Raw genomic sequence first — 27040 nt, 5'->3', positions numbered from 1 at the left:
TGGATGTGGTGTACATGGATTTTAGTAAGGCATTTGATAAAGTTCCCCATGGTAGGCTTTTGCAAAAAGTAAGGAGGCATGGGATAGTGGGAAATTTGGCCAGTTGGATAACAAACTGGCTAACCGATAGAAGTCAGAGAGTGGTGGTGGATGGCAAATATTCAGCCTGGAGCCCAGTTACCAGTGGCGTACCTCAGGGATCAGTTCTGGGTCCTCTGCTGTTTGTGATTTTCATTAATGACTTGGATGAGGGAGTTGAAGGGTGGGTCCGTAAATTTGCAGAGGATACGAAGATTGGTGGAGTTGTGGATAGTGAGGAGGGCTGTTGTCGGATGCAAAGAGACATAGATAGGGACAAAAGTTTGGCACAACATCGTGGGCGAAGGGCCTGTTCTGTGCTGTATTTTTCTATGTTCTATGCTCCGCACAGACAGTGACCCAAGCCAGGAATTGAACCTGGGACCCTGGAGCTGTGAAGCAACTGTGCTAACCACTATGCTACCCTGCTGCCCATTCAACACGACTCGCTTTGAACAAGGGGCGTAAATGGGGAACACGCGTCCGAGGACGCACAGAGCACCATTTTTTTACTAGGTGGAGTTCCACCTCAGGATAACTCTGGCAGACGCTGCAGTGCAGTGCCGAGGCAGTGCTGCACTGTCAGAGGTCCTGCTTTTCAAGCCAAGACATCAAACCAAGACCCCACCTGTCTGTACAGGTAGACATAAAAGATCCTCAGGCACCATTTCAAAGAAGAGTGAATATTTATCCGTCAAGCAACATCACACACTAATAAAACAATCCTCTGGTCTTGTGTTGGGGGGAGGGGTTGGTTGTATGCAAATACACTTCCTTGGCTGGCGAGTGCTTTGAGGCATCCGGTGGTCTTAAGGCGCTATACAAATGCAAGTCTTACTTTTTCTTTCAGGCGCTGCATTTACAAGGAATCCTTCCAGAGAAAGCTTGTCAACTTACTTCCAGATCGCCAAACACCCCCTCCCCCCCTCCCCCCTTCGCCCCCCACCCCCACCCCCCACCCCCGATGCACGATGCTCTGCCTTGGACAGAGTGGCAAACTGGCATCAGTGCAGGCTAGCCACAGGGAAAGAGCAAAACACCTCTCTTGATTGGTTGACCTTTAACCAATCAACACTGGCGCAGATCTTCCTCACAGATCGGTAAACCAGTATGGGACCATTGAGCCTAGAAGGAGGCCATTTGGCCCATTGAGGTTATGCTGCATCAGTGGAACCTTGCTGTGCCCATTTTGGCAGCCATGTTTGCAACATTAAAGCATTAAATTGGCTGCAAAGTAGTTTGGGGTGTTTACGTATTATGCGGCGGCGTGGGGGCACACAGTGGTTAGCACTGCTGCCTCACAACTCCAGGGCCTCGGGTGACTGTCTGTGCGGAGTCTGCACATTCTCCCCGTGTCTGCGTGGGTTTCCTCCGGGTGCTCCGGTTTCCTCCCGCAGTCCAAAGATGTGCAGGTTAGGGTGGATTGGCCCCTTCATGTCCAAAAGGTTGGGTGGGGTTACTGGATTACGGGGATAGGGTGGTGGCTTGGGCTTAAGTCGGATGCTCTTTCCTAGGGCCGGTGCAGACTCGATGGGCCAAATGACCTCCTTCTGCACTGTAAATTCTATGATTCTTTGAGAGCAGCATTGAGTAAATCCTTGAATTAATCTGTTTCATGTACCCCCAATGGCCCTGGCTTCAGATTAATATTACGACACTCTGTGATGTGGTACATCGGATATCAATTTACAGATGCTGTCAACAGAAACATAAGAGCAACCCATAAAAATATTAATTTGTAGTCCCTGACTCATTGCAAATCTCACGCCACAATGCATGTTAAACAAATCTATCTCTTCAGAACTGTTAAATAAAGCTTCCACAGTGTATCTGTTTCCTATTATGGAAATAATTTGTGAAATATATGTTCTTGGGAATTGTAGTCTTCGGGAATTTCTGGCTGCGTGGCAGGAAACCAATGGCACGGTGCCCACAGTTTGGTCTCTCTCAATATCCCAACTGGATATGACCGCGTTTGGACTTGCCAATGTTGGAGAAGTTCGAAGTGCGCGAAAATTAAGAAAATCTGTCCAGGGCTCAAATGGACGGTAATATCTCCACAGAGTTGGTGGGCGTGAATTGTGGAAGGCTCATTACCCATTTAGGTGTGCGGGAGTTATCAGGGCCAACACACTTCCCCTGGTAAAGCGTTCCTGACAGAACCCCGGAGCATCGGCAATCATTAGCTTTTCATCTCAGCTGAGGTCTGACTCAACGGCCATTGCCGGGCCCACTGCAAGGGGAGCCAGGATTCAGGCCCAAGCCAGTTGACCTGGCGGTAACACACGCATCTGAGTCCATAGACCATGGGTGTCACCCCACTCCAGAAACTTGGATATGAAATCCCAGGCTGGCACTTGAGGTAGAGCATTGAGGGAATGACGTTATTTTAACCCTAGAACGAGGGGTCGCCGTTTACAAATAAGGCATCGCTCATTTAATAACAACAATAATCTTCATTATTGTCACAAGTAGGCTTACCTTAACACTGCAATGAAGCTACTGTGAAGGGGCTACTGTGAAGGTCCTCTAGTCGCCACACTCCGGCGCCTGTTCGGGTGCACAGAGGTCCAATTCACCAAGCAGCACATCTTTCGGGGCTTGTGGGAGGAAACCGGAGCACCCGGAGGAAACCCACGCAGACACGGGGGAGAACGTGCAGACTCCGCACAGTCAGTGACCCAAGCCGGGAATTGAACCTGGGACCCCGGCTCTGTGAAGCAACAGTGCTAACCGCCGTGCTACCGTGCCGCCCAAGACAGAGACGAGAAGGAATTTCTTCTCCCAGGGGGTGGTGAGCCTTTGGGCCTCTCTCCCTCGAAGGTGGTGGAGACAGAGTCTTTGACTATTTCTAAGGCAGAGCGAGATGGATTCTTGATTGACAAGGAGGTGAAAGGTTATCGGGGGGTGGCAGGAATGTGGGGCTGAAGTTACAGTCAGATCAGCCACCATTTTATTGAATGGCGGAGCAGGCTCAAGGGGCTGAATGGCTCCTACTTCATCAGCTCATATGTTGCATTATGAAATTTGCTAGGTTCAATGAGGCAGGACCTAGAAATTAATTTTTGTTATGGGTTGCTCTTATGTTTCTGTTAACAGCATCTGTAAATTGATATCCAATGTACCACATCACAGAGTGTAGCAATATTAATCTGATGCCGGTGCCATTGGGGGTGTAGTGCAACACATTAATTCAAAGATTGATTCAATACTGCTCGTAAAGTAAGAAGACTTTCATTTATATAAACCCCGCAAAGCGTTCTCCAGCCAATTTAGTGCAGTCGCTGTTTTCACATGGAGAACGTGGTCAGCCATCTTTTGGGTGAGACGTGGGCTGCGGGGTCCTCCATCGGCGGGATGCTCCGCTTTGCCGGCAACGCAGCCGCGCCCGCGGGTTTCCCGACGGTAAACGGGGCTGGCGGGACGGGGAATCCTGTCCAAGGTTTTCGAACTTGCCAAGAAAGGCAAAGGAGATATCGGGGACGTTAAGGCGAGGGACCCAGTCTAGAGTCTTGGTCGGACTACGGCACGCGTTTTGCATGGAACCTTTGTGAAATGAACCTTATAAGTGCATGCTGACTGTGTTGGGAGGGCGGCACGGTGGCGCAGTGGTTAGCACTGCTGCCTCACAGCGCCAGAGACCTGGGTTTGATTCCGGCCAGCGGTCCGTCTGTGCGGAGTTTCCACGTTCTCCCCACATCTCCGTGGGTTTCCTCCGGGTGCCCCGGTTTCCTCCCACAGTCCAAAGACGTCCAGGTTAGATCAATTGGCCAGACTAACTTGCCCCTTAGGTTTGTCTGCCTGCCTGTCAATGGGTGTGACTGTGCAGTGTCAACCCCCTCAAGCAATAGGCAGCCCGGCGACAGACGAGCGCCCTGTTCCAGGAATAATTAACGACACAAACCAACAAAGGTCTAACCTAATGCGCCGTCAGGGTGCGGGGTGGTTGAGAGAGTGATTGTGTTGGCTGAAGCTTAAGTGCTATCAGAGTCTCAGGCGGCGTCGGTGCTAACTCCTCACCGGTACCGGAAACGGTGAGGGGTCTGCGCCGATTTTCCCGTCCACCGCTGGCGTCGGCACGTAGCCGCAGGAACAGAGAATCCAGCCCCATGTGCTTTATTATCTGCTCTCTCAACATGCCCTGACGCCTTCTACAATGCTCCTGGGCTGTTCTGTACTGCAACCAACCACCCAGGTGGGGACAAGAGTGGCTCCAGATGGGGCTCCCCCAACAAATGTCCCAACCAGTGGGCATTAGGGGCTGGTTTAGCTCACTGAGCTAAATCACTGGCTTTTAAAGCAGGCCAGCAGCACGGTTCGATTCCCGTACCAGCCTCCCCGGACAGGCGCCGGAATGTGGCGACTAGGGGCTTTTCACAGTAACTTCATTGAAGCCTACTCGTGACAATAAGCGATTTTCATTTCATTTCATTTCACGTAGCTGGTCCCTGTATCACAGCTTCCCACCCATCGCAGATGGTCATCATCCTGCCACAATACCAAATCCTACCATCCTGCATGTCAAAATGTTCGGTGCACCTTAATTTAGGGGGGCAAAATGCAGCCTGGGTCCCACAAGCGGCCCAGCTGGATTCCGAGTGCTGCCCACCAGACATTTTGTTGACCGTTGCCCACGCGCAGGGTCGCCACGTTCCGCTGATTTCCGTCCGGGTGGTTTTTTTTTTCCTGCCGGTATGGCTGAAGTGATTCGCACGTAAAGCGAGAGCCGAGTGAAGTGAGGAGCGTGCTGATTGCTCACAACATAGATTTCATAGAATTTACAGCGCAGAAGGAGGCCATTCGGCCCATCGAGTCTGCACCGGCTCTTGGAAAGAGCACCCTACCCAAGGTTAACACCTCCACCCTATCCCCATAACCCAGTAACCCCACCCAACACTCAGGGCAATTTTGGACCCTAAGGGCAATTTATCACGGCCAATCCACCTAACCTGCACATCTTTGGACTGTGGGAGGAAACCGGAGCACCCGGAGTAAACCCACGCACACACGGGGAGGATGTGCAGACTCCGCACAGACAGTGACCCAAGCCGGGATCGAACCTGGGACCCTGGAGCTGTGAAGCGATTGTGCTATCCACAATGCTACCGTGCAGCCCACATTTTTTTTTTTTTTTTTGGAACTCCCCCAGCATAGGCAGGGATCGGGATATCATGCCATTTCAAAATGGCATCCCGATCTCCGAGGCCCGTGAAGCAACCCCCTCCCCAGCCTGAACACACTTAGGAGGCCCTAACACCCACACAGGGCACCCCTGGCCAAATCCCACACCCACGCAAAATATGCAGAGCTAACCTGGCAGTGCCTCTGCTGGCTGAGAGTGCCAGGCTGACACCCAGGTGGCAGTGCCAGGGTACCAAGGTGGCAGCTGCAGTGCTAGTGCACCATCCTGCCCCTTGACCTTGACCGTGAGGGCCGTGCGCTCCCTCTGCCAAAGTGTAAATGTTCCTTTTGCTTTGACCATTTGAAATTGGTGACGGCTCCATTGGTATTGATAAATGATTAAGCATTTTCTATAACACATTGTGAAATATCGGGAATGCATTTAATGTGTTTAACCTTATTCATGGGGTCACGGTTGGCGAACGAGCCCCGATTTCAATCTTGCGGACCCCTGAGATGACGAAGGGCCTCTAATGCGGCCTACTCACCAGGCTGGGTTGCCCATCACTGAATTAGATACATACAACACAAAAACAGGCCAGTTGGCCCATCATGCTCATGTTTAAAAACCTCCTTCCACCCTACTGCACCTCGACCGTATCAACACGTCCGTTTATTCCTTTCTGCCTTAAACGTGTCCGTCCAATCCCTCAAACATTCCCGCCCCCGTGTGTTCCGACATTTTAACCGCTGGGACAGGAAATGTCCTCCGAATCCGTGGGGTTCACCTCAAACGGATCAGAGATGAAATCTGGAGTATGTGACTCGTACTCACAGTTTACGTGTGCCGACCTTGGTTCTGATCCTCTCAGGAATTGCGCCGTCACGACCGAGAATCTGGAGGGAAACACACAAAGATGGGCAAGGGTTATGTTTCGTTTCATTCGCACCATCGCCTCTGCAGTAGCCTTCCATCGTTGGGGGCATCAGTCTGCCCAGACTGGAGGCGCATGGGAACGTGACCACCCTTCCAGTTCTCCTACCCTCCCCTTGGGAAATATCTGTGGTCTGCTCAGTGCTGCCCCATGAGACTGACATCAGGCTGAGGGCCTCGCTCTGTGGTGCCTTACGCCCGCCTGATTCCACTGGGAGGTGTCTCTGGAGAGAGCAGCAGAATATTGGGCGGAATTTTCCCAATTTTTGGCCTGGTGTCAGTTGGAGCACGGAAGCCGGTACGAATCCTGCCAACCCCGAAGGCAATTTTTATGGACTTTCGGGAGGGAAAAAAATTCCCTGTGTGAAAAACGTCACGCCTGTGGCACAGAGTGTCGGATTCTCCGCTCCGGGGGTCATCTGGGCAGGTCTATCTCCACATTACTTGCTCACAGTCAAGCCAGGAGGATGGCAGCCAGCTCCCAGCTTCAGGGAGGGGGCCCTCACCTGTCTGTTTGACGCCACAGAGGAGAGAAGGGGAACGATCTATCCTCGGCCTGGAAGGAGGCCCTCCAGCACGATCACGAACCCCGCCTGGAATGACAAAGTTCCTCTTGATACCGCACTCATGAACCTGTTTCGGGACTTTAGCAGCAGTTTCTAATGATGGTCAGTCACGTTGACTCCAATTATAACATGACCAGATCCCTTTAACTGTATAACCCATTAGTCTATGTTGGGTGGCTTCCACACAACTCCCCTGATTCCTCAGTTAGGGCGTGCGCTGGCCAATGCTCACTGTGCCACGGAAACCCAGTTGCTGCTGACTCAGTTGAAATCAGCCAGCAACCTGGCTGGGCCTGGCAATTGGCCTCAGTGCCTTCCACCATGTAGGATTCTTGCTCTTAATGTCAGGTGGTCCAGAGGGTGTCACCAGAGGTGCCGGTGTCCAGATGAGAACCGCCTCACCTCTCGAGACTCGGGTGGTTAGCATTGCTGCCTGACGGCGCTGAGGACCCGGGTTCGATCACGGCCGGCCGGCCCTGGGTCACTTCCGTGTGGAGTTTGCACATTCTCCCCTTGCCTGCGTGGGTCTCTTTCCCCACAACCCAAAAAGATGTGCAGCGTAGGTGGATTGGTCACACTGAATTACCCCTTAATTGGAAAAAAAATAATTGGGTAGTCTAAATTTTTTTTTAAATCTCAAGACACCACGACACTAGATCGACAAAGAGCAGCGGAGATTTCCCTGGTGCGCCAGACGATATTTAATCCCACGTCCAACTAACCCAGCACAAAACAAAACAGATTGTCCGCGTCAAGAGCACGTCGCCGTTTGTGGGATCTTACTGTGCGCAAATTGGCTCCCACGTTTCCTACATCGCAAGAATGATTACACTCCAAAAGCTCTTCATTGGCCGTGAAAGTGCTCCGGGCGTTCCTGGAGTTGTGAAAGGCGGCCGTTGCGGAATGTGGGTTGAATTCTCCGTCGGCGGGATTCTCCGTTCCACCGGCAGCTTACCCTCGGCCCACGGGTTTCCTGGCGGTGTGGGGTGCCCGCAATGGGAAATCCCATTGGACAGGAACGGTGAATCCCGCTGCCACTGATGGCACGCTGGCGAGAAACACGTGACCAGGGAGGCGGAGAATTCACCCCCTTTTTTAAAAACTCTTTGGGCAATGGTGAGGGGCGTGGGAGAGGGGAGGGGGCAGGGTTTCCAGGCCAATTATCAGCCCATTTAAGCTCCTTCCATGGCCGTCAAGTACTGCCGTTGGACCCGAACCCAGAGTTCTTTGAGATCTTGAGGTCTTTTTCAACTTAGCTGATCATTTTCTGGAGGCTCACTGAAGAGGAACCGTGCGCATGCGGGTATAACTTCACACAGCACTTTCTCTGAACGATAACAAGATGAAGGGACAAGCATTGTAACAAATAACAAGGCTGCTACTCAGCAGAAGAGCGGGGGAGAAATAAAACACAGCCCTTACATAATAGATCAGCTCACATAAATAAAATCAGCGTGTCAAATCAATCCATTAAGATATCGGTCGATAGAACAGAGGTTCGGGAAAATATACTTAGAGAAACAACCTGGTTGACATGCATCTAGAAAGAGTCATTGATGCTCATCAGGAATGGATGGGAAATGATTTATAAGCGCTTCACTGTTGCTGCCGTTTGATAACGGGAATCTAGCCATTAATAACCACGCTGGAACCGGTCACAATGTCCTTTGTGTTTTCTCCAATTTGCTCCTTCAGATCGTTCCTGAACAAAATTGTTCTGTCTACTTTCATACCTCACGCTGTCAAGTTGGATTTGTTTATTGTCACGTGGACCGAGGTACAGTGAAAAGAACTTTTCTGCGAGCAGCTCAACAGATCATTCAGTACATGAAAAGACAAGGTAATGAAAGAAAATACATAATAGGGCAACACAAGGTACACAATATAACCACTTAAACACCGTAAGAAGTCTTACAACACCAGGTTAAAGTCCAACAGGTTTGTTTCGAATCACTAGCTTTCGAAGCACAGCTCCTTCCTCAGGTGAATGAAGAGTTATGTTCCAGAAACATAAAAATAGACAAAGTCAAAGATGCAAGACAATGCTTTGATTGCGACTTTGTCTATTTTTATGTTTCTGGAACATACCTCTTCATTCACCTGAGGAAGGAGCTGTGCTCCGAAAGCTAGGGATTCGAAACAAACCTGTTGGACTTTAACCTGGTGTTGTAAGACTTCTAACTGTGCTCACCCCAGTCCAACGCCGGCATCTCCACATCATACATAGACACCGGCATCGGGTGGAGCATACAGGGGTGTGGTATTAATCAGGTCAGTCCATAAGAGGGTTGTTTAGGAGTCTGGTAACAGCGGAAAAGAAGTGTTTTTTGAGTCTGTTCAAGTGTATTCTCAGACTTTTGTATCTCCTGCCCGATGGATGACGTTTGAAGAGTGAGTAAGCCGGGTGGGAGGGGTCTTTGATTATGCTGCCCGCTTTCCCCAGGCAGCGGGAGGTGTAGATGGAGTCAATGGATGGGAGGCAGGTTCGTGTGATGGACTGGGCGGTATTCACGACTCTCTGAAGTTTCTGCGGTCTTGGGTCGAGCAGTTGCCATACCAGGCTGTGATACAGCCCGATAGGATGCTTTCTATGGGGCATCTGTAAAAGTTGGTAAGAGTCAGTGTGGAGAATTTACGTAGTTTCCCGAGGAAGTAAAGGTGCTGCTGTGCTTTCTTGGTGGTAGCGTCGATGTGGGTGAACCAGGACAGATACATGGTGATGTGTACCCCTAGGATGTGTACCCCTTGGTGATGTGTACCCCTAACTGCTCACCATCTCCACCTCAGCCCCGTTGATGCTGACAGGGGAAATTTGAGGAAAAGAAGATTTTTTTCCTCAGAGAAATGGAGTAGGACAAAACAATCAACATTCTTGGCAATATCGGGGAGGGTGGTCGCTTTATTAGGATGTGCCTCGTACTAAGGTCTCCCGTTTGACAGCAAATCCTTCAGGGAACGTTCGAACTTTTGAATCTTTTTGTCCGACTCCATTTCGTTAAAAGAAAAAATATTTTACTTTTGGTTCAAACTGCGGTTTGCTGATATTTCCGGGACTGTCTGAAAATCACCGGACTTGACAGCACGAGGGGGTGGGGTCGCATTAGCTCCACTAGACGAGACAAGAGTCATTGACCCTGCTTGCTACACCGGGCGAGATTCTCCACTGCCCGATGCCAATATCGTAATCGGCAATCGGGCGGAGAATCCCTTCCGATGGCCAATGGCAGCGCCGGTTTGACGGCAGTTTTCGAGTCTCCGCCCCCTCCGAAATGGCATCACCGCGTCACGCGGCGCACGCAATGCTCCACCCCCGATGGGCCGAGTTCCCGACCGCGCGGTTGACGTGTGGTCCGAGCGGTCGGGAACCCGGCGCTGCTGCGGACTGTGTCCAGAGCTGCCAGAGCCGCCACACTTGGCCGGGTGCCGTGTCGTTATCCGAGGGGGGGGGGGGGGGGGGGGGGGGGGCTTCCGCGAGTGCTGGGGGGGACTGGTGGTGGATGGCCAGGGGGGAGGCCATATTTGGCGGGTCGGATCCGCGCACAGCCGGCACCATGTTGTACGGCGCGACTGCTGCAGGTCACCGCTACGCACAGGGAACCAGCCATTCTCCGGCCATATTCGGCACAGGAGACGGGAGTTTCACCCGGTGCTGTTGCTAGCCCCTCCCAAATCGCAGAATCGGTGAGGGCTCAGCGCCGATTTTGCTGTCTTAAAAAGCCCGCAAATTCTCCGTTTCAGCTGGCTATTTAGTAGCTGAAACGAAGAATCCAGCCCACCAATTATGAAAACACAAACACGCAAAGTCGGAGCAGAAGTAGGCCATTCCGTCCCTCAGGCCCAGTGCGCCATTCATAAAAATTTATGGCCCATCTGACTATAGCCTCAAGTCCACTTTTCCGTGTGTCCCTCGCGTGTCGGCCAAGAATCTATCGCGGCTCATCCTTAAAATTATTAGATGACCCGTCTTCTGTTGCTCTCTGGGGAAAATAACTTGGCATATATTTCAATTGTGCGCGCTCGCTCTGTCCCTCAAGATCAACCCTTCGAGTTAGTTTATTTACAACACTGTTGTCACTGCACCTGCTTTAAACAGCCTTGCACATGAAGGATCTGAACGAGCAGACACAAAGGACATTGTAACTGCCTCTAACCTGGTTAGCAAGGTGGAAATTCCCCTTATTAAACAGCACCAATACTGAAGCACCCAGGCACCCATAAATCATTCACAACTGTTTAACGGAGAGATGGCCTCTTTGAAACAGATAGCGACCATAAAGGGTAATTTTATCAGGATTGTGTTGGAGTTGAACACAGGGAGAGGGCGATCGACGTCTGGTGAAAAATGTAAGGGACACGTTGGTATTGGCGTGAACGTAAGAGCTTTGCGTGGTATGGGGGGGGTGAAGGATGGTATGCTACCAGACCTCTGAGCTCATTTATATGAGGTGGGGGGGGCGGGGTTGGGGTATACTGTCAGAGATCAGAGGGCGGCACGGTAGCACAGTGGTTAGCACTGTTGCTTCACAGCACCAGGGTCCCAGGTTCGATTCCCGCCTTCGGCGACTGTCTGCGTGGGGTCCGCACGTTCTCCCCGTGTCTGCGTGGGTTTCCTCCGGGTGCTCCGGTTTCCTCCCATATTCCAAAGATGTGCGGGTTAGATGGATTGGCCGTGACCAATTGCCATTAGTGTCCAAAAAAAGGTGAGGTGGGGTTACTGGGTTACAGGGGTAAGGTGGAGGTGTGGGCTTAACAGGGTGCTCTTTCCAAGGGCCGTGGGCCGAATGCCCTCCTTCTACACCGTCAATTCTGAGATTCTTGTTAATATGGAAAAAAACACCAGCTCGGCCTCACCCTTAACCACCGAGGGAGTGGGGTCGGGGGTGGGGGGGTGGGGGGGGGGGGTCCCTAAAAAACTGGGGCGAGTTGGTCACTCTGTGCAGGAAGGAAGCGACAGAATCATTTTCGGTTCCCCATGTGTTTCCTACCCAATTCCAAAATGGCTGCCTCCTGTTTCCATGATCTAAAATGGCGCTGTCGGTATTTGTCAATTCTGTCCTCTTGTGTATCCCTGGTTTTCGTCGCTCTTGGTACTGGCAACCATACTGTCACCTGCTGACACGATCTCACGAGATGTTGCAATGTAAATCCCACCCATTCTGGGCAAGTTTTGGAAAATCTGCATATTACAGCGAGGCAGGTAGTCTTACTCTAATGTGCAGATTCCTGAGGTGCCTGAGGCTTTGGGATTCATTCCCTTTGCCTCGGAGACTTTGGGTGAGCGCCGCTTAGCACTACTCCCCATAAATATTTGAAGAAAAACACCTTTGACCACAAGGCAATAAAGCAGTGGTCAGCACGTAATGTCCTCGAGGCCCTCAGGGAAAAGGAGACTGTGGAGGACGTTGGATGGTTGCCTGAGCCGACTGTCAGAGTTATCTGGCAGAATGCCTCATCACCAGAACTTACAAGCAAGCACCAAGACCTTGCTTGGCTGGTGATGAGTAGGGCTCTGTCAGATTCTTCATGTACACCCGAAGGCTCAGCGCCATCGCACGCTGCCCTCGGAGTGACTGTGGGGGAAATGAGACGGTCACCTGGTCGCTGCCGGCGTGAACAGCGCGCGACAGGTAAGTGTGGGGCCTGTGGGGGGCGGAGAGGGGATCGAGCACCACGGCTCTGAGAGACGCACTTTCCCCTCCGCCGCCCCGCAAGATCAAGCCGCCACGTCTTGCGGGGCAGCGGAGGGGAAGACAGCAACCGCACATGCGCGTGTTGGAGCCAGCCAACCTGCGCACGCACGGCTGACGTCACATAGGCGCCGCCGGACATGTCATTCTCCCAACGCCGCCTTGACGCAAGCGTCAAGGCTCGGCGGCCGAGTTTCTCCCAACGCCGCTCCTAGCCCCCCCCGGGGGGGTTGGGGGGGAGGGGGGGGGAGAATAGGGGGCAAGGAGCGACCTCCGACGCCGGAGTGAAAAACTCCGGGTTTCACTCCAGCGTCGGCCATTGCGGAGAATCGCGCCCAAAGTTCCTGTGGCGCACAGACCTCAGCAATGGCCCGTAGATCTGTACCCAATATTCTCCAGATAAAGTTAGTTCAGCAGAGTTAGTTCAGGAATCGACGGCCAGAAAACCCCCAGCCAGGATGGCACGCCCAAGGTGCCCAAGTGGCATCAGCAGTGCCAGGGTACCACCCTGCCCACAGAGCATGCATCTGGGGGCCTCCAATCCCCAGGGAGACCCCCACGGGTGCCATTCCGCCTGGTTCTATTGGGGGGAGACCAGCACTGAACGGCTCTCACCCGGGGTCTCCAAGGCAAAGGGGTTACACGACCTGTCTCACTCTAATATGCAGATTTAGTGATCCTGTCCACAATGGGCAGGATTCACATCGCATCTTGTGAGATCACATTCGGCCTCGAGTGGCGTGGCGAGCCGGATAGATTCCAGAAGTGGGATGTCCTGGCGTTAACCGGTGCCACATTGCTCTCGGGCACAGTGTGACCGGTTGATCCCACCTTTAGTAAAAGGTGTGGATTATCTGCAAATTCTCTCGTGGTCCTCCTCATCTTTAAATACCCATGATGTGGAGATGCCGGCGTTGGACTGGGGTGAGCACAGTAAGAAGTCTTACAACACCAGGTTAAAGTCCAACAGGTTTGTTTCATTTCATTTCATTTCATTTCAATCACTAGCTTCTAGAGAACTGCTGAGGAAGGGGCCGTGCTCCGAAAGCTAGTGATTTGAAACAAACCTGTTGAACTTTAACCTGGTGTTGTAAGACTTCTTACTGTACCTATAAATACACAATGTTAAACACACTTCCTCCCTCCGTTATTGTCACATTGAAGTGAAGATTCCTGGCAGAATCTCCCTTGTTAGTTATTCTTCTCTGTGCCATCAAAATCGTCGAAATCCATATCTTCCTCAGCCTCCCCTTGCTCAGACTTTCATACCCGGCCTTGACGTCACCTACCCACTCTTTCCGAGCTGGCTTTATCTCCTCCCCTGTTCTTTTCAACTTTCCGTCATCCTGCCTACTGGATTTTCAGTCTTCGCTCGAATCTTTCCACCAAGACAATCGTCCGCTGAATCTGTGGCCGCGTCAATGGCATCTACGACCGGCCAACCTCTTCCCAAGGGTGTTCAGTAATGAGCAAGCCTCGGAGAGAGACCTTTTCTTCACTGCTTCCTGTGTGTCGTGAAGGAGCCCCCCCTCAGGGCGTGCTGCGGATGAACATGTTCTATCTTTGATGATGGGGGCCGGTGCCCACCACTGACAACGTTTTCCCAATGTTACCGTCAGGAATGCAAACTTCTCTGTTGCGCCTGATCTCACACTTGGCTGAGCGCCAACCGTGCAGGTGAGGCCATTCAGCTGTTGGCCTTCCGTGGGTTTTAGCAAGCAGGTGGGAAAGGGCCACAGGGCAGTTGCCGTGGTGACGGCCCTTGCAGGTCCCCCCGAGAAGGGAGAGGAATTGGTGCAGGAATTTCGGACAGTTTTCCACTTGCCCGGTTGGTGCCCACCAACTAAAATGGAGTTAACCGAGCATCGGGTTGTGGTACCAGAGCGACACTGTTGGGAATGTCAGGAGGAAAGCTCCATGAAGAAAGGCCCAGACCCGGTCCATCTCTGCTCAAAGACACGGAGATTTGAAGGTCGCATTTGCTCCACCTGCCATTGAGGGGGAAGATCCATCATAGAATCCCTCCAGTGCCGAACAAGGCCATTCGGTTCATCGGGTCTGCACCGACCCTCCGAAAGAGCATCCCACCTGTGCCCACCCAACCCCCGCAACGCCAACCAACCTGCACGTCCCTGGACATTAAAGGGCAATTTATCATGGCCAATCCATCTAACCTGCACATCTTTGGACTTGTGGGAGGAAACCGGAGCACCCGGAGGAAACCCACGCTGACACGGGGAGAATGTGCAGACTGCGCACAGGCAGTGACCCAAAGCCAGAATCGAGCCCAGGTCTTGTTTTGTAATGCTCTTGATGTAGCATAAGCTGCTTCCTTGATGTGCACTCTGACAAAGGAAGGTTCAGACGTGGAGATAGCTTCAACATGTTTATTGAACTATTAACAATTCTCCTACTTGGATTCGACTCTACTGTTAATCCTTCTATCGCTACTCAGACTGACGAACCAGTCTGCTACAATCCACGTGGTAGGTGTGATGTTTAATCAACCGTGTGTCTGTACTCACTGAGTGTCTCCACTGGAAAGAGGAAGATCATGTGTGCTGTGTCCTTTATATATGGGTTGGTGTAATGCCCCCCTGTGGTAGTGTCACCTCTGTGTGTATCGTAAATGCCCATTGGTCATGTCCTATCTTACTGAGCTATTGGTTGAATGTCTGTGTGTCATGTCTCTGCTGCTCCCTCTAGTGTCTAGCTAGTCTGCGTGTACTTACATTAACCCCTTGTGTATTTACAGTAATGGATATCACCACAGGACTCTGGCGCTGTGAAGCCACAGTGCTAACCACTGTGCCACAATGCCGCCATGGTGGTGTAGTGGTAATGTCACTGGACTAGTAATCCCGAGGGCCCAGGCTAATGCTCTGGGTTCAAATCCCAACATAGCACTTGATGGAATTTAAATTCAATTAATAAATCTGGAATTGAAAAGCTGGTCTCAGTAATGATGACTGTGAAACTATCATCGATTGTCGTAAAAACCCATCTGCTTCACCAATGCCCCTGTACATAACAATCGTTTATTGTCACAAGTATGAAGTTACTGTGAAAAGCCCCTAGTCGCCACATTCCGGCGCCTGTTCGGGTAAGCTGGTACGGGAATTGAACCCGCGCTGCTGGCCCTGTTCTGCATTACAAACCAGCTGTCTAGCCCACTGAGTGGCCTACATGTGACTCCAGACCCACAACAATGTGCTTGACTCTTAATTGGGCCTCTGAAAGAGCAATTGGGGATAGACAACAAACGCTCACCTCCCACAAAAGAATAAATATGATGGTAGCCTCTTGGGTCAAGATTCAATATATTTTGAATCTATTAGATCCTGTCGCCGATCCCCTTAGTTACATATCTCACAATCTGGGGCTGGTTTAGCTCACTGGGCTAAATCGCTGGCTTTTAAAGTAGACCAAGCAGGCCAGCAGCACGGTTCGATTCCCGTACCAGCCTCCCCGGACAGGCGCCGGAATGTGGCGACTAGGGGCTTTTCACAGTAAAGCCTACTCGTGACAATAAGCAATTTTCATTTCATGGTAAGCAAAGGACGACCAAATAACTATCAATCGGAGTTGATTGATGATTGCAACTATAAGTGGCAACTTTGAGAACAAACGTCAGATGGCCCCGTGTGTGGGAGGGGGAGGCTAAGGTGGGTGGAGAGGGGGTGCGAGGGTTGCATTGAGGCAATACATGTGTGGGATAGTAATAAAAGTGGTGGGGGGGGATTTAAGATAGAGGAGAATGCTCAAAATCTAAAGTTGTCGAACTCAGCGTAGAGTCTTGAGGCCTTCAACGTGCCCGACCAGGAGAACGTACGATGCTGTGACAAATTTTAAACTTTTGTGTCCCCAACTCTGTCACACAAAAGGCAGCGCTATTGTTTCTTTTCGAAGCAATTAACTGAGATTGATAGTAGTCTTACGACACCAGGTTAAAGTCCAACATTTTTGTTTCAAACACTAGCTTTCGGAGCGCTGCTCCTTCACCTGAGGAAGGAGCAGCGCTCCGAAAGCTGGTGTTTGAAATAAACATGTTGAACTTTAACCTAGTACTGTAAGACTTCTTACTGTGCTCACCCCAGTCTAACGCCGGCATCTCCACATCATGAGATTCATAGAATTTACAGTGCAGAAGGAGGCCATTCAGCCCGTCGAGTCTGCAGAGGCTCTTGAAAGAGCACCCTACCCAAGGTCAACACCCCCACCCTATCCCCATAACCCAGTAACCCCACCCAACACTCAGGGCAATTTTGGACACCTAAGGGCAATTTATCACGGCCAATCCACCTAACCTGCCCATCTTTGGACTGTGGGAGGAAACCGGAGCACCTGGAGGAAACCCACACGCACACGGGGAGGATGTGCAGACTCTGCACAGACAGTGACCCAAGCTGGAATCGAACCTGGGACCCTGGAGCTGTGAAACAATTGTGCTATCCACAATGCTACCATGCTGCCCTTATAGATTGATAGATATCTGTTGGGCACCTGTTTTATCATTAAGAGATGGATAACGCAGGTGGGGGTGTGTGGCTGTCGGTGGAGTTAAGATATGGGTAGGGATCTAATTGAATGATGGGATAGATTCAGAATGTGCCGAATGGCCAACGTTCCCTATGCTCTGAGAAGCAACCAAGTGGGCTGAAATCAGGAACTGGAGTCGATCCAGCGGCTACGGGCTGCGAATGAGACAGATTCACATCAACGCTCAATTTCTCGATGTGTTGCTGTCCACTGAGCAAAAATTTGATCAGAAGTGCTAAATGGGAAAAATTACCCAGGCCAATCCCAGAAAGGTCTTATTTCATTTCAAAGTGTGTTTTAATCATTTTCCACTTGATCTGTCTCGAGAGGCATTGATTTTCAATGTTATTAAAGTATCTCTGGAGAATTTTCTTTATTTGCACTGCAAAGCTCCAGCGTCAAACAATAGCCCAGTTCTAATCGAGAGCTGGACTCTGAAAGGTTGCACTTATATAGTCCTTTGATCGTAATGCCAACGCACTTCATACCAGCATTATCAGACAAAACGACAACGGGCCATATGAGGAGATAGGAGGACAGGCAGCCTAAAGCTTGATCAAAAAGCCATCGGCCGGGATTCTCCCCTACCCGGCTGGGCAGGTGGTTCCGGCATGTCGGAATGGTGTGAACCATTCTTGCTCTGGATTATTATTTGTCCTTTTCCATCGCTCATCTAAACCTTAGGATACAATGATCACTGTTCCCTAAACGATCTACCTACTGACAACTGGGCCGGGATTCTCCGAGGGGGTGGGGGGAGCCTCCATGACGGCCAGGCCCGCGATCGGGGGCCACCAATCGGTGGGCTCATACGATCTGGGGTGGAGGGGGGGCCTACTTCTTCGGCGCCGGCCTGCTGTGTGGGTCCGCCATTTCACACGGACCCGTGGCCGGAGCTGCGTGGAACACTGCAGGACCCTGCTAGCCCCCTTAAAAATGGAGAATCACTCTGGACTTTCTGGAAAAAAGAGTAATTTCCGGAGTAATTCGCGCCCGTTTTCTCGCGGGCGTGGGGACATAGCCCCATTATTGGAGAATCAAGTCGCTGATCTACTTGTCCCACCTCATTCCCAAGAATCCAGATCCAGCAGCGTCTCATTTCTCACTGGATGGGAAACATACTGCTCTTGAAAATTCTCCAGAAAATAATCCAGGGACTCGTGTCCCTCTTCCTTTTCTACCGTCATCTATATTTCATTTATATAATTATAAATATTCTATAATTCTTGCGTGTCTCTGTAATGTCTTTGCAAACTTGTTCCTTTACATCTGACCCACTAATTGGTGACCTGTAGACCACCTTAGCCCTGCTCAAATAAATTCTGTGCTTTCCCACCCCGCCCTCCCTCTTGGGCAGGAGTCTCCGCTGTCGCGATTCTCTGTTCCTCTGGTAGCGCGCCCACACCTGGGCATTTCCCGACGGCATGAGGCTGCCCACAATGGGAAACCCCCTTGGCCGGTTGGCGGGACGGAGAATCCCGCTGCTGGCTACCCCGCTCGGGGCAGCAGGTGGTTAGCATAAATGCTTCACAGCTCCAAGGTCCCAGGTTCGATTCCCGGCTGGGTCACTGTCTGTGTGGAGTCTGCACGTCCTCCCCCTGTGTGCGTGGGTTTCCTCCGGGTGCTCCGGTTTCCTCCCACAGTCCAAAGATGTGCAGGTTAGGTGGATTGGCCATGCTAAATTGCCCGTAGTGTCCTAATAAAAGTAAGGTTAAGGGGGGGGGGTTGTTGGGTTACGGGTATAGGGTGGATACGTGGGTTTGAGTAGGGTGATCATGGCTCGGCACAACATTGAGGGCAGAAGGGCCTGTTCTGTGCTGTACTGTTCTGCAGGACAGAGAATCTCGCCCCCTTCTCTCCCCAGCACTGCAACGTTCTCCTTGACCAACGCTGCCATCCCCTCCTCCTTTCAACTTTAAACCCTCCAAGCATCAGAACCAGCTCCTCGCTCTCCATGACATGGGCAGTGTCCTCTTCCTGAGAAGGACAGATGGAAATTCAGGAAAATCAGCCCTGGCACACTTTCACCCTTTGAGTCGATGGGCTTAAGACTTGTGGTAGTCACCACTGTTGTATATCTCATATACGAGATGTAATACGGTAAGGCTCCTGTACTACAGGTACGGGGGTCGATCCCTGCCTGCTGGCTCCGCCCAGTAGGCGGAGTATAAATGTGTGTGCTCACCGAGCTGCAGCTATTTCGGCAGCAGCTCCAGGAGGCCACACATCTCAGCTTAATAAAGCCTCGATGACTCTCTACTCTCGTCTCGTCGCAATGGATAGTGCATCAAGGCTCACTGTGTAGACTTCCGCACACAATCCAGGCTGACACCGAGGGAGCACAAAACAAAGCTGGAGGCCCTACCTGTGCCCCTCTCAGGCACAAGCGAACGCTCCCACGGTACCATTCCACAGAAGAGCAGGGCCTTTTTCTTGGTAACCTGACCAACAATTATCCCTCAGCGGAGCGATTAGCCAGTCAGTTATCCCCTTGCTGTTAGTGCGTGCTGCGAAAATTAGCGGTGCTTCCCACATTACAACAGTGGAAGCACTTAAGAAAAAGAGCACGTCATTAGCTGTGAAGCATTTTGGGCTATAGTGAAAGCTTTTATCTTTGAGAGAAGGCTGAGATGTTGCCTATCAAGCTTTCCATTGTTCTACTGCAGTACATTCAGCTGAGCAGAGTCATCTTACAAGCTAAGGTTATATGCCATCTCCCAGCAATGGACGTCCTTGGACCAGCTCCACTGAACAACTAACCTCCACCACGTCGAATCTGAAACCAACTCTTGGCCTTTTTTAATTTTAATTACAGCACAGAATGAGGCCATTCAGCCCATCATGGCTTTCCAAATGAGCAATGCAGCAAATACCATCCCCCCCCCCCCCCCCCCCCCCCCCCCACCCCCCACCACTTCTCCCTTAATCCTACACGTTCTTCCCTATCGGACTGGTGGCGCAGTGGTAATGTCTCAGGGTTAATAATCCCGAAACCCAGCTTAATGCCCCGGGAGACGTGGGTTCAAACCCCACCGCGGGAGCAGGCGAACTTTAAATTCAGCTGATAAAATATGGAATATAAAGCTCGCCTCAGCAACAGTGACCACAAAACTATCATGGATTAGCATTAAAATGAACATCCGGTTCACTAATGTCCCTTTCGGCCCATCCTTACCTGCTCGGGCCCCCATGTGACTCCTGGCCCAGTGCAACAGGGTTGACTTTTAACTGCCCTCTGAAATGGGCCACTCAGTTCGAGGGCAATTAAGGGTGGGCAACAAATGCTGGCCTTGCCAGTGATGCCTACATCCCCTGAAAGAATGGGGGCGGGTTTTCTCCGTCCCGCCAGACCCGTTTTCGGGCACGGCGCCCCCACCTCTCCAGCCGGCAGTGGGTTCCTCCGCCCCAGCAGCCTGCCAATGGGGTTTCCCATTGTGGGCATGCCGTCAGGAAACCCATGGGCATGAGTCTTCTGCCGGCGGAGAACCTCGCTGACGGAGAATCCCGTTTTAGGTTTTTTTTAAAAAGCCCTTGATGAATCCTGTCACCACGCTCACAGGCAACGCAATCCAGATCTTAACCATTCGCTGGGAGTATCAATTGCTTCTTCCACCAACTACCTGTGTTCCAGACCTCTCATTCTTAATCTTTCCACCAATGGGAACAGATTCTCCCCACCCTTCTGTCACATTAGACATACAAAATTTTAGGACAGAGAGCAGCACGGTAGCATTGTGGATAGCGCAATTGCTTCACAGATCCAGGGTCCCAGGCTCGATTCCCGGCTTGGGTCACTGTCTGTGCGGAGTCTGCACATCCTCCCCGTGTGTGTGTGGGTTTCCTCCGAGTGCTCCGGTTTCCTCCCACAGTCCAAAGATGTGCAGATTAGGTGGATTGGCCGTGCTAAATTGCCCTTAGTGTTGGGTGGGGTTACTGGGTTGTGGGGATAGGGTGGAGGTGTTGACCTCGGGTAGGGTGCTCTTTCCAAGAGCCGGTGCAGTCTCGATGGGCCGAGTGGCCTCCTTCTGCGCTGTAAATTCTATGAAAATGGGAGCAGAAGAAGGCCATTCAGCCCCTCGAGCCTCCTCCGATCCGCGGGCGGGCCTGTGCCGTGGGGGGCACTCTTTCCCTCCGCACCGGCTGCTGTGGACCTCCAACAAGGTCCTTGCGGAGACGAACCCCGCTGCGCATGCGCTGGGATAACGTCAGCACACGCTGGCGCTCCCGCGCTTGCGGCAACACGTGCCGGTCGGCCGAGGCCCTTCGGCACCGATTGGCGCGGCGCAAGCCCCTTCTGCACCGGAGGATTCCGCACCTTACGGGCAGACCGACGCCAGAGTGGTTCACGCCACTCCTTGGCGCCGGGACCGCCCGCAACGCCAGGTAGTGAAGAATCCCGACCCTCATCTCTGTCCTTAAAGGGAGACCCCTAATTTTAAAACAGTTCCCCTAGTTTTGGACTCCCACACAAGAGGAAACACCATTTCCACGCCCACCTTGACCGGTTAGGCAGTTCAATATCTTAGAAACTGCAATCATGTCACATCTGTCTTCTTCCAACCAAGATGTACCACTTCACACTCGCAGTGGTCATTCCAGTCAGCAACAAATCGTACTTGGGCTAAATAAACCCAAAGACTCGTGTTAAACCTAAGCAATCTGACAGGAACAAGTTCAGGTCAGTCTACTGATGTTCACCTCGCCTGCTGTCATGTTCCCATTGTCGTTCTTGCAGGGAGGGACCAATTAAAATCTAATGTGAACTTGAGGGCAGCACGGTGTGGCGCCGTGCTTAGCACTGCTGCCTCACAGTGCCGAGGTCCCAGGTTCGATCTCGGCTCCGGGTCCCTGTCCGGGTGGAGTTTGCACATTCTCCCCTTATCTGCGTGGGTCTCCCAACCCAGAGGTGGATTGGCCGCGTTAAATTGCCCCTTAATTGGAAAAAAAGAATTGGGTGCTCTAAATTTTTTTTTTAAATCGAATGTGAACTTAAAACAAACCTTTTTATTGGTTTCCAATGTGGCGTTTAGCCATGGCTGAGGACTCATTAATAATAGATAGCAAGTTTTCAAAAATGCCCTGAATGAATACTACATTCCAATTCACATTGCCCACGCCATCTGTTGCATGCATAAGCAGGGTTGTTTAGTTCAGAGGTTGGGTTGCGTCGGATACCATGTATAATAGCTTACTGGATACCCAGATGGCCCCCGAGTTCATCAATTTCTGATAACAATGAGCGATGTTGTCCAGGGGGTGAGCAGATGTCAGCGGTTGGCACAGGGAGAGCATGTCAGCAGTGTCCAGGAAGTGCCATAGGCTTTGAAAGTGCAATATTGGCGCACTCCAACACAGAAAATTGGATAACATGAATCGACCAGAAGATTCAAAGGCGTTGGGGGACATGTAGTGTCAGTCCGATCCAAGAGGTTCAATGGTTATGTTGATCAAACCAACGCATCGCAGAAGGTATGGCAGAATACTTGGGGGGGGGGGGGGACTGAATGGGCGGAATTCTCCGCAGGGGGCCGAATTCGTGAAGGCCGTCGTGAACTCGGCCGAGGTTCACGACGGCCTCGGGGCCCGCTCCCCGCACCTAATTCACCCCCACCCGGGGGGGGGGCTAGGAGCGGGCCTCCGTCTTTCCCGGCCGCGACCTCGTCACGCCGAGAATGTGAAGTCATCCGCGCATGCGCGGGTTGCCGGTTCCAACCCGCGCATGCGCGGATGACTTCATCGCGCAGACGGCACGAACCCGCGCAGGCGCGGTGGTCGTCTTTCTCCTCAGCCCACATTCATTTTAAAATGGCCGCCATGGTGGGATTCGAGCCCACATTCCCAGAGCACCAGTGGAATTAGAGCCCAGTGACGTTACGAACCGTGGCAACGCCAACCATGTCGTCCTCACAATGGACTCTCCAGTCATGAGGCGATCCGCAGAAGACGACAAAGTCATTTGCCGCTTGGACACACTCGATTTAACGTGAAGATGCCACCACCACCGAAGGGGTGCCGCACTATTGGAGGAGCTGTCTTTTGGACAGCTGCCTTTCTTCTCAAAGATCCCGTGGCGCTACTTCGAAGAAGAGCGGCGACGCTTGATCCAGTGTCTTCATCAATATTTATCCCTCAGGCAACATCAATTGGAGACGGATTATCTGCTCGTTATCACCCTGATATCTGTGGGACCTTGCTGTGTTCAAATTGGCTGCTGGATCTCCTAATTTACAACAGCAATTACTTTTCAAAAGCACTTAATTGGCGATAAAGCGCTTTGGGGTATTTTTTTCCTTAATGACGCAATTGGGAAGGGAATTAGTAATGTCCACCAGAAGGATTAGCACTCCACCAGCCACAAAGGAATTCACCAAACAATTCCGCAGTCCATTTCTAATCAGGCTAAGGTCTCTTTTTCTACTTTGTCGGAAGTTTCTTTATGCCTTTTAAAATCACTAATCCAGAACTCATTTCAAAGTTGTAGATAATTAATTTTTTTATTAGCCGTTTCCTCAGGGTATTGCTCCCGTTCAGTCAGAGGTTCATGGTGAGGCTTTATTTGTGGATTCATTCGCGGAATATGAGCCTTGCTGGCTAGACAAGGATTAATTGCCCGTCCCTAATTGCCCATGAGAAGGTGGTGGTGAGCCGCCTTATTGAACCGCCTGCGATGTAGCTCCGCCCAATGTGCTGCCCGGGAGAGAGCTCCAGGCTTTTAAACCAGCAACGATGCAGAGATGATTAATGAATGAAAATGAAAATGGCTTATTGTCACGAGTAGGCTTCAAATGAAGTTACTGTGAAAAGCCCCTAGTCGCCACATTCCGGCGCCTGTTCGGGGAGGCCGGTACGGGAATTGAACCGGCGCTGCTGGCCTCGGTCTGCTTTACAAGCCAGCTATTTAGCCCACTGTGCTAAACCAGCCCAACCTAATATAGTTCCAAGTCGAATGGTGTGTGGCTTAGACGGGGTGGTTACATGGTGTTGCTACACATCTGCTCTCCTCGGTGGACTGGGTGGTAAGGTCCCAGGTTTGGAAGGAGCCTTGGCAGGTTGGTGTAGCAGATCTCGTGGATGGTACAAGCCGCTGAGAAGGCGAGCTGGTGGTGGCCTCCAGCCTCCCCGAACAGGCACCGGAATGTGGCGACTAGGGACTTTTCACAGTAACTTCATTTGAAGCCTACTCGTGACAATAAGCGATTTTCTTTTTTTTTCATTTCAAATATTCACGGTCGTAAGTAAGGTACCAATTAAGCAGTCTGCTTTGTCATGGATCCTGCCGTGTTTCTCAAGTGTCTTTTTTTGATTGATTGATTTATTGCCACGTACCGAAGTACAGTGAAAACTATTTTTCTGCGGCCAAGGGAACGTATACAGCAGGCAAGAAGAATAATCGACTATAAGTATTTGGTTACAGTGCGGAACAAGAGCCAAACAAGAGCAGCATAGGGTGTCGTGATTAGTGTTCTGACAGGGAACAGATCAGTCCGGGGGGGGGGGAGTCGTTGAGGAGTCTAGTAGCTGTGGGGAAGAAGCTGTTCCTATGTCTGGATGAAATGAAATGAAAATCGCTTATTGTCACGAGTAGGCTTCAATGACGTTACTGTGAAAAGCCCCTAGTCGCCACATTCCAGCGCCTGTTCAGGGAGGCTGGTACAGGAATTGAACCGTGCTGCTGGCCTGTCTTGGTCTGCTTTAAAAGCCAGCGATTTAGCCCAGTGTGCTAAACCAGCCCCTGTGCGGGATGTGCGGGTGGGGTCTGGAAGAAGGCAATGCCTGGGTGGGAGGGGACTCTGATAATGCTGTCTGCCTTCCTGAGGCAGTGGGAGGTGTAGACAGAATCAATGTGGAGGTGGCAAGTGTGTGTGATGCGTTGGGCTGAGTTCACCACACATAGAACATAGAACATAGAACAGTACAGCACAGAAAAGGCCCTTCGGCCCTCGATGTTGTGCCGAGCAATGATCACCCTACTCAAACCCACGTATCCACCCTATACCCGTTACCCAACAACCCCCCTTAACCTTACATTTTAGGACAATACGGGCAATTTAGCATGGCCAATCCACCTAACCCGCACATCTTTGGACTGTGGGAGGAAACCGGAGCACCCGGAGGAAACCCACGCACACAGAGGGAGGACGTGCAGACTCCGCACAGACAGTGACCCAGCCGGGAATCGAACCTGGGACCCTGGAGCTGTGAAGCATTTATGCTAACCACCATGCTACCGTGCTTCACACTCTGCAGTTTCTTGCGATCTTGGACCGAGCCGTTGCCATACCAAGCTGTGACGCAGCCGGATAGGATGCTCTCTATGGCACATCTGTAGAAGATTGTTAGAGTTGATGCAGACATGCTGAATTTCTTTAGCTTCCGTAGGAAGTAGAGATGTTGTCGAGCTTTCTTGACTGTTGCATGAACGTGAGTGGACCAGGACAGACTGTTCATGATGGTGACCCCCCAGGAACTTAAAGCTATTGACCATCTCCACTTCGGAGCCATTGGTGTAGATATGTTTTACTGAAGTCGAAGAGAAATTCCTTGGTTTGTTGATGGACCTGCCCTCCTCCAGGCAACTACAGAATATTCCAGAGCACTCCTGACTTGTGCCTTGTAGGTAGGTGGCAATGGGAAGCCAGCGAATGAGTTTATCCCCCCCCCCCCCCCCCCCCCAGGAAAGTATGATGGGAGATTTGAATCTTAGTTTCAAATTCCTAGGGGTGCACATCTCCAAAAATCTGTCCTGGTCCACTCACGTCGATGCTACCACCAAGAAGCACAACAGCACCTATACTTCCTCAGGAAACTAAGGAAATTGGCATGTCCACATTAATTCTTACCAACCTTTACAGATGTACCATAGAAAGCATCCTATCGGGCTGCATCGCAGCCTGATATGGCAACTGCTCGGCCCAGGACCGCAAGGAACTTCAGAGAGTCGTGAACACAGCCCAGTCCATCACACGAACCTGCCTCCCATCCATTGACTCCATCTACACCTCCCGCTGCCTGAGGAAAGCGGGCAGCATAATCAAAGACCCCCCTCCCGCCCGGCTTACTCACTCTTCCAACTTCTTCCATCGGACAGGAGATTCAGAAGTCTGAGAACACGGACGAACAGACACAAAAACAGCTCCTTCCCCACTGTCACCAGACTCCTAACTGACCTTCTTATGGACTGACCTCATTAACACTACACCCTGTATGCTTCATCCGATGCTGATGCTTATGTAGTTACATTGTATATCTTGTGTTGCCCGATTATGTATTTCCTTTTACTTCCTTTTCTTTTCATGTACTTAATGATCTGTTGATGTGCTCGCAGAAAAATACTTTTCATTGGGGCAGCAGGGTAGCATGGTGGTTAGCATAAATGCTTCACAGCTCCAGGGTCCCAGGTTCGATTCCCGGCTGGGTCACTGTCTGTGCGGAGTCTGCACATCCTCCCCGTGTGTGCGTGGGTTTCCTGCGGGTGCTCCGGTTTCCTCCCACAGTCCAAAGATGTGCGGGTTAGGTGGATTGGCCATGATAAATTGCCCGTAGTGTCCTAATAAAAGTAAGGTTAAGGGGGGGTTGTTGGGTTACGGGTATAGGGTGGATACGTGGGTTTGAGTAGAGTGATCATGGCTCGGCACAACATTGAGGGCCGAAGGGCCTGTTCTGTGCTGTACTGTTCTATGTCTATTGTGCCTCGGTACACGTGACAATAAACAAATCCAATCCAATAACGATAGCGTGCGATGCTGGCTTGGAGGGGAATTTTTAGGTGGCAGTGTTCCCATACATCTGCTGCCTTCTAGGTGTTTGATGTCGCAGGTTTGAAAGGTATTCCCGTACTGGCCTCCCCGAACAGTCGCCGGAATGTGGCGACTAGGGGCTTTTCACAGTAACTTCATCGAAGCCTACTCGTGACAATAAGCGATTATTATTATTATTATGCTGCCAAGGGAGCCTTGAGTGGCTGCGATGTATTTTGTACAGGGTACACACGGCTGCCACTGTAATTAGATACAGCTCTTGGGGCTAAAGGGATCAAGGGATGTGGGGAGAAGGCGGGATCAGGGTATTGAACGCGATGATCAGCCATGATCATAGTGAATGGCGGAGCAGGTTCG

General features: G+C 51.4%; 1 protein-coding gene across 3 annotated transcripts in view; it reads right to left on the bottom strand.

Moving 5' to 3' along the window:
* Window positions 1-27040, bottom strand: part of LOC119956423 (protein phosphatase 1 regulatory subunit 29-like) — a 424105-nt gene that overhangs the window by 97196 nt on the left and 299869 nt on the right. For all 3 annotated transcript variants that reach the window (XM_038783629.1, XM_038783627.1, XM_038783628.1), the window contains one exon: window positions 6035-6096. The gene's annotated coding sequence lies outside the window, so the exon portion shown is untranslated. The remainder of the gene's footprint in view (window positions 1-6034; window positions 6097-27040) is intronic.

Source organism: Scyliorhinus canicula, chromosome 23 (assembly GCF_902713615.1).
Source record: "Scyliorhinus canicula chromosome 23, sScyCan1.1, whole genome shotgun sequence".
Classification (NCBI taxonomy): domain Eukaryota; kingdom Metazoa; phylum Chordata; class Chondrichthyes; order Carcharhiniformes; family Scyliorhinidae; genus Scyliorhinus; species Scyliorhinus canicula.
Note: the sequence above shows the minus strand (reverse complement) of the source record. Positions and strands in the feature narration are given on the sequence as shown.